A 15,103-nucleotide genomic window follows, 5' to 3' on the forward strand; every position below is an offset into this window, starting at 1 on the left:
GACGCGGACCCCCCCCCCCCCCCGCCTCACGGGCCCAGCACCCCACCGCCCCTCTCCTCGGCGATCCGGTCACCCCTTCCCACCCCCCGCCGTGGACCCCTCAGAGAACTCTGGGTTGGCCCCTGAACCCCTCACCCACCGCAAACTAGCCCCTCTCCACAGTGACTTCTTCCTCCACCTCCACCACGCTGCCCACCGGGAACTCTCCTCTTGCTCCCATCCTGAGTGCTTCCCACTCTAAGGACCTGCAAATCCCCCACATTCCCCTGGCCTGAAACTTTGCAGAGGCATTCTCCCCACCCCCCGGCCAATCAGGCAGTTCCCCTGCAGACCCCAAAGCACCCCCAGATGTCCACTAGCTTCATTCACCCTGTCTCACCACTCCCAAACACCCTTGGCCTCCAGGTAGTTCTGTCTGCCACCTTCCCCTCCCCCCAGAGCCTGACCGGGAGACTCCATGCTCCCACCCATGGGACCCCGGGGTCCTTCCCATGGGACCCCCCACCGCCACCACCACAGTGGTCCACCTGTCCACTCAGTGATGTATTGAGCCTGACAAGGGGTCCTGCAGAGTTTTCCTCACCCCCTGTGTAGGGTCAGGGGTCTCACCCCTCTCCACCGGGGCATCCTGACTAGGGTTGGCAGGGGGGTTGGGGTCCCATGGGAAGGACCTATGGGAAGCAGGCCCTTGTCTAATGTGACATTGGGTGTCTGGCCTTGGAACCTCTGCAGCCTCATTCTCCTGCTCCCCCATCCAGGCCTGGGTTAGCCACCCTCCCCAGAGGCTTCTCCTGCCCTCCAGGAGATGAATCAGCTTCCACCAGGCTGCCGTGGCAGTGACATCACTCTGACCAGAGCAATAGTTAGCTGGGATGATCCAGTCGCACCACCCCCCAAAGGAAGGAGCAGGAGCCTAGTCGTCTCTGTCAGCCGTCAGCCCTTGGAGGAATGGAAGGAACAGGGGTGTGTCAACCCAGGCTCGAATCCTGGCTTTTCCCACTCACTCAGCCGTGTGCCTCCATGAACCTCAGTTTCCACATCTTAATAATGGGGATAATTCCTGCTTTACAAAGTGGCTGAGAGGAGTAAGATGTGCCTCACGATTAGTCATCACTCATAAATTCTAACTATTGATACCTGGTGCCTGGTAAACATGTGATAAAATGGATTGAAAACATTTTGTACCCAGCTTGTCCCTTGGACCTTTGTGAGTAAATTATGGAGGAAAGAGGCCAACTTGGGGAATCCCACCTCCTCAAAGGTTCACTGAGTCCCAGCTCGGAATACAATTATTATGACCCAGGGGACCCCAGCTTGCCAGCCTGGGGCAGCCTCACCCTGGATCTGTCCACGGCTGGGAGGCCACCATCTTGGCCCAGAACGCCGACTTTCAGGTTACCTAGGAAAGGGCTGCCATGAGCCAGGCTGCCTGGCCAGCCCCCTTGGCCCCTCACCAACCCTTCGCTGCCACCTCCGGCCCTGTCCCTGTGGGAAAGCAACTCTAAGAAAGGAGGGTTCCAGGTACTCTCATTAAATCAGGGACTTGGGCTCAGGACCCTGATACCACACCCACCTCGGCCTCCAAAGACCACCAGTACTCTTCATTAAAGCCCAGGAGGGATTATATTCCTCCCCTCACCAGCCTAAGGGGCTCCCTTCAGGTCCCTGAAGACAGTTTCAGATCTGACCTTGATCCCTTTGCCATGATAATAGCTCATCATGATAGGAGGTAAGGGCCTGCATGACCATAGCTGTGTGACCCCAGGCCAGACAACTCCACCCCTATGAACCCTAATTTCTTACCCTATAAAATTGGGATAATAATGTTTGCCTTGCCTGCGTCCCAAGGTTGTGGGTAATCCGGTGAGATAATGAATGGAAAAATGCCGTGCAGACTGTAAATCCAGGGTTCAGGTGGGAGGTTGGGACTGTGTTTACAGGTGAGGTCAGAAGCTACAGACAGCTATGCAAGTCAGGTCACCAGCCCAAAATCATACCAAAATATCAGGATTAGGACTAAGGGCTTTGGGCCCTTCATTTGGTGTATTTATTTTTTAACTATCAGTTAAGAAGTAAATACACTCTCCCTATCAAAAATTTTAAAATAAAATAAAGCTAAAGTTCCTACTTGACTGTCTCCCTCAACCCCAGTCCCCTCCTAAGATGTAGCCATGCTTGTCAGTTTTTTGTTTTTGTTTTTTTTAATATTTATTTATTTATTATTTATTTGGCTGCTTCGGGTCTCTAGTTGCGGCATGCACGCGGGATCTAGTTCCCTGACCAGGGATCGAACCCGGGCCCCCTGCATTGGGAGCACGGAGTCTTAACCACTGGACAACCAGGGAAGTCCCATGGTTGTCAGTATGAAGTTGAACCTTCCAGACCTTGTGCATGCATTTATATTCAAACATGGATTCAACAAATATTGACCAAGTACCTGCTCCTTGGCTGGGGAGCTCCAGGGTAGATGGGGTGAACAAGACAGGATCCCTGCCCTCATGGAACTAACATTCTAGTGGAGAAGACAGGCAGGGAACAAATAAAGCAACGAAGATCGTTTCAGATGGTGAAACGGGCTTGGAAGAAAATAAAGTAAGACACTGTGACAGAGAACCATGGGAACAGACGGGGCTTCCAGGGAAGGCCTCTTTGTGGTGGGGACATTTGAGCTGAATGACACCCATCCCCCCAGAAAGCAAGTCGGATGCGAGCCAGTGAGAGGTGTCATTGCAGGTAGTTTGAATCCTTCTAATTTATTCCCAGTAATAGCACGAGGCAGGATCCTGGCAGGGAAGTGCTGGCTAGTGTGGTGAGTGAGACAGGCTAGTGGCTACTCTTCGTCCAGAATGATAAGGGGCAAAGGAAAAAGAAGCCCCAAGGAAGAACAGGCGTCCAGAGGAGGGCCCTGACCAGTCTGGGAAAGGGTGCCATACTTTCCACTTCCCATTCTTCCTGCCAGCTTGCTTTGCAGGAGGGCTGTGATGGAGGGAGATGCAAAGGCAGAATGAAAAAAAACCCCACGGGGTGGGGGGTGGAGTGGGGGGAGAAGCTGATGTCGAATGAGCACTGGTGGGAATGGCTGAGTGAATGAATGACCAGCACTTACAGCTTACACTTATTTTCACACACAGATCTCAAGGTAAATTTCAGAAAGATGAAAGGGAGAGGAACGGCCATGGTGGGGACCTGGAGAGGCTGAGGGGGAAAAGAATGTCATCATTGCCTCTGGGAATCTCTGGCTGCTGAGTCCCCACCTGACTCTGCGCCTGCTCAGAGGCGGGGGCTGGGGGGTGCTTCTCTCTCAGAGCCGGAAGTCCACCTGTGTCTGTGCGTTCCTGGGAGTGGGAGGTGATGCCTGGCTGGCCCCATTTCACTCGCCACCTACTCTCTTTGCCACTGACTTGCTGGGAGACCCTGGATAAATATGTCACCTGTCAAAGGTTCAATGTCAACATCTATAAAAGGTGGGCCTTTGCCCACCTTATGATGCAGCAGGCCTGTTTCTAGGACTCTATCCTCCAGAAATACTATCCCAGGGGCCCCAAGATGCACATACAAAGATGGTCATTGTGCGCTAACAGCAAAGCACTGGGAACAACCTAAATGTTCATGAGGGACAGCATAATTAAGTTTCAATACAGCTGGAAAACAGAAAACCACCAGCTGTTAAAAAGAGCATCCTGGGGGATTTCCCTGGCAGTCCAGTGGTTGAGACTCCACGCTCCCATTGCAGGGGGCACAGGTTCTGGTCGGGGAATTAGGATCCCACATGCCCCACGGTGTGGCCACAAAAAAAAAATGTCCTGGAAACAACAAGGTCCTACTGTATAGCACAGGAAACTATATTTAATATCCTGTGATAAACCATAATGGAAAATAATATGAAAAAAAAGGATATATATATATGTATAACTGAGCCACTGTGCCATACAGCAGAAATTAACACAACATTGTAAATCAACCATACTCCAATAAAATTTTTTTAACAAGTGTCATGGAAATATATCCTCAAAAGAAGTGAAAAAAGCAAGCTGTAAAATAACAGATATACTAGGATTCCATTTTTGCAAAACAAAATTTATATATATATAGCATATATATCATATATACTTATGTATATAAACATTTACATGTGCAGATATATGGAATTTTAAAACATCACAAAGAAAGGACAAAATCTACCCAAATGCTGTCAATGATTCACTTTGGGAGTGAGATGGGGGTGTGGCAGACTCACTTTTTTTTTTTTTAGTAAACTTATGCATTTATTTATTTTTGGCTGCGTTGGGTCTTCGTTGCTGCGTGCGGGCTTTCTCTAGTTGCGGCGAGAGCGGGCTACTCTTCCCTGCGGTGCACGTGCTTCTCATTGCAGTGGCTTCTCTTGTTGCGGAGCACGAGCTCTAGGTGAGAGGGCATCAGTAGTTGTGGCTCACGGGCTCTAGAGCACAGGCTCAGTAGTTGTGGTGCACGGGCTTAGTTGCTCCATGGCATGTGGGATCTTCCCAGACCAGGGCTCGAACCCGTGTCCCCTGCATTGGCAGGTGGATTCTTAACCACTGCGCCACCAGGGAAGTCCCAGACTCACTTTTTACAAGTCATCATGGTCCAAATTTCTAACAACAGCAGGCGTAACTTTTTAAAATAACAGTTTTGAGATATAATTCACATACCATAAAGTTCACTCTTGTGAACAATTCAGTGGTTTTTAGTATATTCACAGGGTTGTGCAACCATTATTTTATTTAGAATATTTTCATTCCCCCCCAAAGTCTGTACCCATTAGCACTCACACCCAGTACCTGCCTGCCACCCCTGCCCCACCCCTGGGAACCACTATTCTGCTTTCTGTGTATTCGACTCCTCTAGGCACCTCCTATAAGTGGAATCATCCAATATTTGCTGCTGATTAATTTTAGACTCTTGCTCTGATCATAATCTTAACCAGTCACTTGAAAAAACAAATGAACTTTCTCATACCAACACATCGTTTGCAGTTTAATTAACAGTGCTAGAAGCGAAGGGGGCTCTAATTTTAAAACAAAAGCAGCCCCAAATGAGCAAGAGGAAATTTGCTCACACAGAGGGCCACAGCAGATCACTGGAAGACAAGAAATCCAGGTAAGTCAGGTAGAGCAAGTATAACTTCATAATGAAAAAAATAACAGGTGAGGGAGCAGGACTTTAGGAAGTGGGCCGTCCTTCCAGTCTGGACAGCTTGGAGCCTCAGTACCTGTGCGCTTCTAATTCCAGGATTTCATTTTTCTAAGCTTCTCTGACTCCAAGATCCATGTGGGTCTGACCACTGTGCTTTACTCTCAGGGCCCTACCCAGGCCCTTGGCTCTGAGCTGCTCCCCGGGGGAGAAGGGCCCTGCGGACAATGGGGACATTGTGGGACCTCGGAAGCTGGGGCCTGGAGGCATGTGGGAGGTTTCGCAGCTCTCCTGGTCCTCGCTTCGCCGCAGGCATGCCCTGAACGTGCCAAGACAGCATCCTGCGCCCCCGTCCCAGCCCGCCGGGATGAGCCTCGGTTTCCTGGAATCCCAGCGATGTCTGAGGATAGGCAGCTATTCCAAGCCATTATCCACAGACCCTACTGTTCTCCACATACTGTATATACATTCTGGAAAATCTGTCTGGGATTGGGCAAGTAAGTTTGAATCCTTACCCCAAAATGAAACAACTCTCCAATTAAACCCTCCAGAGCAGAGAGGACCATGTGCTGCCCGTCACGGGGAGGGTTCTCTCTGAGCTGGGAAATACTCCTACTTTGCCTTCTGGGTCTGTCCCCGGAGGGGAGGCAGGTCAAAGAAGCCACTGAAATATCCAGGCTGGAAAGGACCCTTTGTATTAGCAAAGTATTTGCTAATTTGTATTAGCAAATTTGCTTAGTATTTGCTAATTTGCTTTGTATTAGCAAAGTAGCAAAGAGTATTTAGCAAAGCCCCTCAGTATACAGGAGACTGGAGCCAAGGAGGGGAGGTGTTTGCCCAGGGTGGTAGAGGCAGTTAGAGGGGGAGCTGGGGCTGAACCCCATACCCAGCCCCTCACTCTCCGTGCTACGGGATGCTTGGGAGGCCTCAGCCTGCCACGCTGTCCCCGCCCCTTTTGGCTTCCTCTGAAACACGTATTGCTGATGTTCCAAATCCCGCACAGGCTTCAAGGCCCAGCCCAGACATCACCTCCTCCCTGAAGCCTTCCCTGATAGGCCCAGATGGAAGCCACAACTCCAGGTCTTCTGACAGATTCCCACCCTTGAATTAGATGGAAACTAGAGGGGAATCCTTGCCAATTTCAGAGAGGAATTTCCACATGCCTACCCTGGAGGGACTGGCAGGCCAGTGTGGGAGACAGACATGTAAACAATCACAATAAACAGTCACAGAGAGACAAGACAAGGGAGGTGATATAGAGATGGACAAAGTGCTATAGCGCTTCCACAAGGAGCCTCTCATCTCCCGTCCGGGGACTGAGGGTATATCCCTGAAGGCTGTGTGGAGGAAACGGCATTTGAACAGTGGCTCACATTGTTTGACATTTATTTGTGCATATGTGTCTCTCCCCATTAGACTGTGAGATCCGATCCTTAAGAATATTTTACTTATTTATTTATTTATTTATTTATTTATTTATTTATTTATTTATGGCTGTGTTGGGTCTTCGTTGTTACATGCAGGCTTTCTCTAGTTGTGAGCAGGGGTTACTCTTCGTTGCGGTGCGTGGGCTTCTCAAGGCTTCTCATTGCGGTGGCTTCTCTTGTTGAGGAGGATGGGCTCTAGGTTCACGAGCTTCAGTAGTTGTGGCACGTGGGTTCAGCAGTTGTGGCTCGCGGGCTCTAGAGCACAAGCTCAGTAGTTGTGGTGCACGGGCTTAGTTGCTCCGCAGTACGTGGGATCTTCCCAGACCAGGGCTTGAACCCATGTCCCCTGCATTGGCAGGCGGATTTTAATCACTGCGCCACCAGGAAGTCCCCGATCCTTAGGAATATTGATGGCTTGGGACTTTCCTGGTGGTCCAATGGTTAAGAATCTGCCTTCCAATGCAGGGTACTTGGGTTTGTTCCCCAGTCGGGGAACTAAGATCCCATGTGTCACAGGGCAAACTAAACCTGCACACCACAACTACTGAGCCTGCGCGCTCTAGAGCCCATGCGCCACAACTAGAGATCCCACACACCGCAACGAGGAGCCCGTGTGCCGCAACGAAGACCCAATGCAGCCAAAATAAATAAATAAATAAATATTTTTAAAAATCTATTTTAAAAATGTATATGTATAGCTGATTCACTTTGTTATAAAGCAGAAACTAACACACCATTGTAAAGCAGTTATATTCCAATGAAGATGTTAAAAAAAAAAAGTACTGATAGATAACCTTTACTGACACTAACCGTATGCTAGACATTTTGTGTGGTGTTTGTGTGTGTGTGTGTGTGTGTATGTGTGTGTGGTGTTTTCTTCTTTCTTTCTTTTTTTAAATTTTGGCTGCACCACGCAGCATGTGGGATCTTAGTTCCCCGACCAGGGGTCGAACCTGTGCCCCCTGCAGTGGAAGCGCAGAGTCCTAACCAGTGGATGTACAGGGAATTCCCATGTGGTGTTTTTCTTGTTGATGTGCATTACCTCCGATTTCGCACAACTCTGTGAGCTTCACATGATCCCTGTTTACTAATGAGGATAAGACTCTGAGAGGGTAAAGCCCACTCGAAGCCACACAGCTGTCAAAATGTGGTCAGGACACCGTCTGGCTCTTTCTGACTTCACAAAGAACTTTCACCACAAGGATGTGCCGCTGGTGCACTGAGGCCAGCATCATGTCTGGTTCACCCCTGCATACCTAGTTTTCACTATAAGTTCATTCACTGCTATGTACCTGTGAGCTTGGTGAGCAAGAACCTCCCAGGTGCCCCATGTCTGCAGCCCCTGGCAGCCCTGGCACCAATGCTCCTGAAACCGTGCACCTCAGATTGGGACTTGAACCCACGTGCCGGGACTCGAACCCAGCCAAAACCCACAGTCTTCCAACTGAGATCACACACCTGGTTTCAGGACTTAATGAAGCTCAGGTTCTTGATGTCTCATCGCAGAAAGAATTCAGTGAGAGACAAAGTGATGGGTAAGAAGTGGATTTACTTAGAGAGAAACACACTCCACAGGGTGTGGGCCATCTCAGAAGGTGAGAAAGGCACCAGGGTATGGGGTTGTCAGATTTTATAGGGGTGGGTAATTTCATAAGCTAATGAGTGAGAGGAGTATTCCAGCTATTTTGGGGGAAGGGGTGGCGATTTCCAGGAAGTGGGCCACTGCCCACTTTTTGATCTTTATGGCTGGTCTTGAAACTGCCATGGCGCCTGTGGATGTGTCATTTAGCTTGCTGATGTGTTACAGTGAGCATATACTGAGGCTCAAGGTCTAGTGGAAGTTGACTTGTCTGCCATCTTGGACCCATTTGGTTTTAATCAGTTTATGTCATGTCCTCGGGCTATGTTATTCTTTCAAAGGTTGTGCCCTGGCCCCTTCCCTCCTGTTTCACTCCCAGCTCACTTCCGACGGCAATAGACAGGACTAATACTGGAAGGCCTACAGGGTTGGTGCTTGGATGCAGATGGAATGTTCTAGGGCCTAAGTTGGGTTCCTGTGGCTCTGCAGTGGGGCTCAGGGGCAGAAATTTGTCAGGAAGAAGGGAGAGGGAGGCCAGAGGGGCCTGATTTAGAGCTGGGTCTGCAAAGCCAGCCCCTGTTTATGCTTGGACTCTTTAGGGGTGACTGGGGTTACAGTTGAGGTCTTGGGGGCTGGAGCCCTCTCAACTACCCCTCAGTATCAACCTGGCCAGATCTGCAAGTCAAAAGCAGGCAGGGTGGGAAATAGTTTCTGAGCCTCCCTAACCCAGGAAGGTCACCTCTCCTCTGAGGACCAAGTGACAAGGAAGGGGCTGTCAGGCTGGAGAGATTTCGGTCAGCCAGAAGGTCAGACCACCTGCCAAGGCTGTCAGACACTAGAAAAGGACTGTTTGTCTCCCACCTACCTGTCTGTCTACACGGAACTGTGAGCAAGGCAGCTCTTCCCTTTTGAAACAGAACGTGAGACTTTCCTGCAGAAGCTCTGAGTGAGTTGTTTTCCCGGTAAATAGAACAGAGAGAGGTTAGCAAGGGCGAACCTCATCTCCAGGTGACACAATACAACACAACTGGGACGGGTGAGAGTAACAGCAAACACTTGTATCATACTCGACAGCTTTATATGCTGAGGCTCAGAGGGGCCCAGGGAGGCAGGTGGGGAAGAACTACTCACTCCATTTGATGGATGAGGAAGCAGAGGCCCAGAGAAGTTAAGCAACCTGCCTGAAATCTCCCAGCTTCTAAGAGGGCAGTGTCAGGACTTGTATCTAGGCCCCCTGCCTGATCAGAGAGTGGAGAAGGCCACCCTCCAGGTCCACCAGCCCCAGGGAGAGGAATGGGAGTGGGGGTGGGAACAGGAGGAAGGTACCTTAATCAAGGGCGGGGCCAGGAATACGGAAAGCTGGGTTTTTCAGCTGCAGGTTTGACAGGAATGTGGAGCCACGGGAACCGGGATGACTTGCTGCGTCCCGTACCCGCCTCCTTCTCGAAAACATCAGGAAAATTGCTGGTCAGGCTTTGGATCTACAAATTGGCCGCCCCCTGCCTCCCTCTCGACCTCTTCCTGATGCACTTCCCCCACCCCACAGCCTGGCTCCTGACCCCAGGCAACAGCCCAGGCCGGCCCCTCTCCAGTGTGCAGGGCAGGTGGGCACGGGGATGAAAGGCCATCGGGAGGAAAAGCCAGTGCAGCACACCCACACTCTTCATTTGCTGAAGAGAGTGAATACATTCATCATTTATTCACTCTATGCATCTGCCTTCTAGAAAGGCACACCATCACTTATTGATACACTTATATCGTTTCATTTGATGACCCCCGTTGACTCACTTCCTCGTGCCTTCATCATTCATTCATTCATTCATTCAACTAATTCTCTTTATTGCAAAGGCCATTGCTCCCAACTGCTGCCTCCCTTTTCTCAGGTATTCATGGGGGCTCCTGACCCATTTAAGCCTAGAATGTTACCCAGAATTCTAGAACTGCAGGGCTGCAGCCTTCGGACAACAGCAGGTCTCACTGCCTCATTTTGCAGATGAGGAGGTGGTCAGTATCCACCGAAGGCCAAGGCCATTCCGGGAAGAGAAGCCCCATTTGGGCGTGCAGTCCAGTCCACACTGTGGAAAGGAAGCCAAGGCCACCAGAGGCTGGTCTGTGTGGCGAGGAACCAGCTCCAGCCTTGGGGTCTGAAGAGCAGGGTTCCGGCCCCAGCTGTTCACTGCCTCTGCCCAAGTCTTACACCCTGGGCATCTCCACCTGGATGTCTCACAGGGTCCTTGAACTCATGTCTGAACCCAGTTCTCTACCCACCTTCACATGCTTCCTGTTTCAAACCTGCCCACCCACCTCCATCTCAATTGTGGTTCCACTGTCTCCGCAGCTGCAAAAGCCAGAAGACTGGGCATCTCCCGGCCCCTGCCCCTGCCTATCTGGCCAACTGTCAAGTCCTGCCCTCTGTAACCTCCCAAATGGCTCTTGAATTCTCCAGCCTCTCTCCACCCCTGCTGCCACCACTCTGCACGAGCCCCAGGTCCTCTACAGCTGGGCTACTCTAGAAAAGTGCCTCAGCCTCTCTGTGAACTGGTCTCTACACTGTCCCTACACAGACTTGCCTTGGGCCCACCAACGAGCAGGGAGTAGAGAAAGCCCCTGGGTGAGTCTGCAGGCTCTGAGTCCCAGCTCCACCATGAAGTAGCCTTGCTGATCCATGTACTCTATGACTGTGATTTCCAAGGTCATGGCCAGCTAATAATAATGGACTTCATTCGCTAATCACACACTACGGCCAGGTGCTGTGCTAAGTACTTTATATAATTTAATCAAGTGAAGTGCTACCCCCATTTTATAGATGAGGAAAGTGAGGCATTGAAAAGCTAAGTAACTTGGCCAATGGTTACACAGCTAGTATGTGGAGTCGGGATTCAAACCCAGGTCTGGCCAAGCCCGAGCCACACACTTTGCTGTGCTGCCTTCTCTTGCCGGTGCAGGAACTTTTGGTAACTGGCACCACCAGAGCTCCCCATTCCCTGCTAATAAAACCCTCACTCCCTTTATGCGTGGGAGGATTATGAACCTGCTTCTTCCACTCCAGGCAAGCTGGAATAAAAACCCTGCGAGCTGGCTGCAGCTGCTTAAAGCCCTGCGTTCCTCAAGCGGTACCAGGCGGAGTTCAGCTGTGCCTGCCCCCTCACAAGGGCTGCCGGCTGCCCAGCACTGCCGCGGGACGTGGGCCAAGACACTGGGAAACGTCCCAAGCCAGGCTCTCACACACTGGCTCTGTGTGACCTTGAGCTCCTCAAATGGCCCATCTACTGGTAAGAAGAGTGCTGAGGCTGATGTGTATAAAGTTGATGACTAATAAGAGCCTGCAGTATAAAAAAACAAACAAAAAAAACCAACTAATACTAAACTTTCTTTGGGTTATTTGTATGGAAATATGTTAATATAAATGTTTCAGACATTACATGAAATTTCTAAAAATCTTATATGTTCTGGTATAATGTTATAAGTCATAATCCTAGTTATTACTTTAAAATGTATATCTCAGAAATAACTAATTTTCCTGTGAACTGCATTATTATGAACTTTCATCACATCTTTAACCATGGTCATTTTTAAGTCTTTTGTCATTTACAGACAGTTCTGGGTGTACTCTGATGCTTTTGCAAAAATGTTCCTATAAAAGGGTTTCATCTTAAGGAATTCATGGAAAAGACTCTGACAAGTACAGGTTTCTGGTAACTGACTATACTGCTGAACTGAACGAATAAGCATTTTCAGAACTCTAATGGAAAACTGATGAATTCATAAAAGTGCTAACAAAAGATCAAGATGAAAAAAAATTAATTACATGGGACTGAGTGAACTGATGAGGATGATTATAATTTTTGTGACTTTGTTTGAATAAAAAAAAAAAATCCCACAAGGACTCAGAGGCAAAAAATACACAAATCAATTTTCACCGCAAAGTAAAGGAGCTGTTACAGTGGAGGATTACTGGACTGAATGTCAATATTATGACATAGTATGAGTGTGTTTCGTGTTTGGTAATTGCATTCATTGTTGCTTTTGTTGTGGTCATCCATTTACAATGCTTGGTGTCAGTTTATTTATCTCTTGTAAAAATAAAATACAGTGTGTGTGTGTGTGAAAAAAAAAACAAGTGAATGAATGCATATTATATTTTGTTTATTAACAAAATGCACATAAAATATTTCCCCCAAACCTAAAAAAAATAATAATAAATAAATAAATAAAATTTACTGTTAAGAAGCAGGAAAAAAAAAAAAAAAAGAAGAGTGCTGAGGGACCGGGGTCAGCCACAACACACCTTGACCTGGCATAATTTTAGTGATGGAGACGGGAGACTCTGACATGAACTATGAGACTCTGGTGGTGAAATCAAAACGAGTTAACACCAGGGGCGCTCAGGTGGGTCTATATCCTATGAGTCACCATTGCCAAATGTCAGGACTGGCTGTGGGTACAGAAGAGATGGTACTGCATGGGCCATTCTTAACAAGGCCAGGGAACCAGGGTCAGGCACTGGGGGCGGGGGGTGCAGTAAGGCCTGGCTGGCACTGGCCTGGCAATCCAAACATTTGGCAGGATACCAATGCTGCCACTCGTTAGACTCCAGCAAGGTAACAGATGAAGTGCCTGGAAAGCTACCAAGAGCTCTATGAATGTTTGGACTTATTACATATTAACTAAGAGGCTGCTTTTGGTTTTCCTTCCTTCTGGAGGAAGGATGGCATCCCAGAGACAGCGCAGGCTTTAGAACTGGGCTGACCTGGGTTCTGTCCTGGCTCCTCTTTAGCTCTGGGAACTTGGACAAGTTGTGTAACCTCCCTGGTGGAGAATGGCCTCCTAACTCAGACTTAGTCACAGCCTTTATAGTCTCGACAAGGCCTATATGACTCCACATGATCGGGAGCGTCACTGGTCCCTGGCCTCTTCCTCCCTCGCCCTTGCTAGCTCTGCTCCAGCTGGCCTTTTCACTACATTCTCTCAACATACAAAACATGCTCCGACCTCAGGGCCTTTGCACTTGCAGTTTCCTCTTCCAAACACTTTCTTCAGGTATCTGCAACGTGGCCTCCTTGCCCCCTTCATGTCTCTGACCAAATGACACCAATTAGTGTCATCTCTTCTGACCATCCAATTCAAAAGGTTAACTCCTACCCTTGATTCTTCTGCACAAGATACCTCGCCATCCAACATACCATACATGCTTTACCACCTGTCTCCACTCATTAGAATTTAAGTCCCATGAGGACAGGGGCTTTTTTTCTTTTTAACTGAAAAATTAAATTGTTATTTGTTTTCTAGGGGTTTTGTTTTTTACCCACTTCCTTTTCCCTCTCGCCTAGCAGTGCCTGGCTGGCTCACTTGTAGGAAAAAGGATACAACCTTCTGTGCATAAAATCCTATAATGTGCCTGATACACAGCAGGCATTGTATTAGACTCCTAGAGCTGCTGCAGCAAATTACCACAAAGTTGGTGGCTAAAACAGAAACTTATTCTAACAGTTCTGGAGGTGAAAAGTCCAAAATCAAGGTGTCAGCTCTAGGGGAGAGCACTTCCTCGCCTCTCATAGCTTCTGGTGGCTCCAGGCGTTTCTTAGCTTGCGGCTGCATCACTCTAATCTCTGCCTGTCTTCATGTGGCCCCCTCCTGTGTGTCTCTGTGTCTAAGGACACTTGTCATGGGATTTAGGGGCCACCTGGATAATCCGGGGTGCACTCGTCTCGAGATCCTTAACTCACATCTTTTTCCAAACGTCACACTGATAAGTTCCAGGGGTTAGGACATGGACGTATCTTTTCAGGGACAAGCATTCATTCAGTAACTACTAGGAAACAAGGATACAGAAGAGCTTATGAATTCCAAGCATGGGGGAGAAATAAATAACTGAGCATCTCATTTATTCCTCACGACTGCCCAGTAAGGCAGATTCTACTATCCTTGTTTACACTCAAGGAACGGGGCTCCTGCAAGCAGGAGCTTCCACCCCAAGAGCCATATTGGTGTCCACCCGAGTGACAGGTGACACCCCAGATAAGGAGGAAGCCAGTTCACTCAGCTCCAGCCACTGCCATCCCCATGCCAAGCCCCTGGAGCAGGCCCAGCTCTGCCCGGCCGCAGGCTCTAGGGACCCTCAGGTGTGCCCAGAGGTCACACAGTAAATTAGTGAGACAATTCAGACTTGAATCTAGGTGTCATGCCTTCAAGCCAGCGGCTCTTTCCATGTTCTCAAGCTCCCTTAGAACCAGAAAACTCAAAAGGAACCAGCACAAAGCCTAGCTTGAGGATCACAGCAATGCTGTCACTGGGTGGGGGGCAGCAGCCTCATCAGCTACGCCCGTCCAAGTTCCAGGAAGTATCCCCTTGCTTTGGAGCTAATGTAGACCATGCAGCGAGGCACGCAGGATCTTAATTCCCAGACCAGGGATGGAACCCGTGCCCCCTGCAGTGGAAGCGTGGAGTCCTAACCACTGGACCACCAGGGAAGTCCCGAACATGCAGATTTTGATGGGGTATTTATTGCTGTTTCACCTCTTGCTGCCAGTCTTAGGGTAGGGCTTTCTGAAGTAAAACCGCAAGTTTGAGAAACCAAAGACCTGCCTTCACTACCTACTACTCTGGCCTTGGACAAGCTATTTACTCTGAGCCTCACTTTCCTCATCAATAAAACCAGGATTCCACATCTACCCGTCTCCAGAGTGAGATAATGCATAAAGTGTGCAGACCATTCTGAGGGCCTTACTCCTGAACATAAAGTTTCTACAGCTCCAGGAACATTTGATCTTTGATGGGTAGGTTGTGTGAGTTACCTGAGACAACCAGTTAAAGTTTGTAATTATTATAGATCAGTATGATCTGTGCTTTGCTAGACAAGATTAGAAATTGGCTCTGATAACAGTGTGGGCTGCTAGGTTTTGGGATGCAGAAGATGCCATCTCAAAGAAATACCCAAGATGGCAGA

The sequence above is a fragment of the Balaenoptera physalus genome (assembly GCF_965194825.1).
Source record: "Balaenoptera physalus genome assembly, chromosome: 13".
Classification (NCBI taxonomy): Eukaryota; Metazoa; Chordata; class Mammalia; order Artiodactyla; family Balaenopteridae; genus Balaenoptera; species Balaenoptera physalus.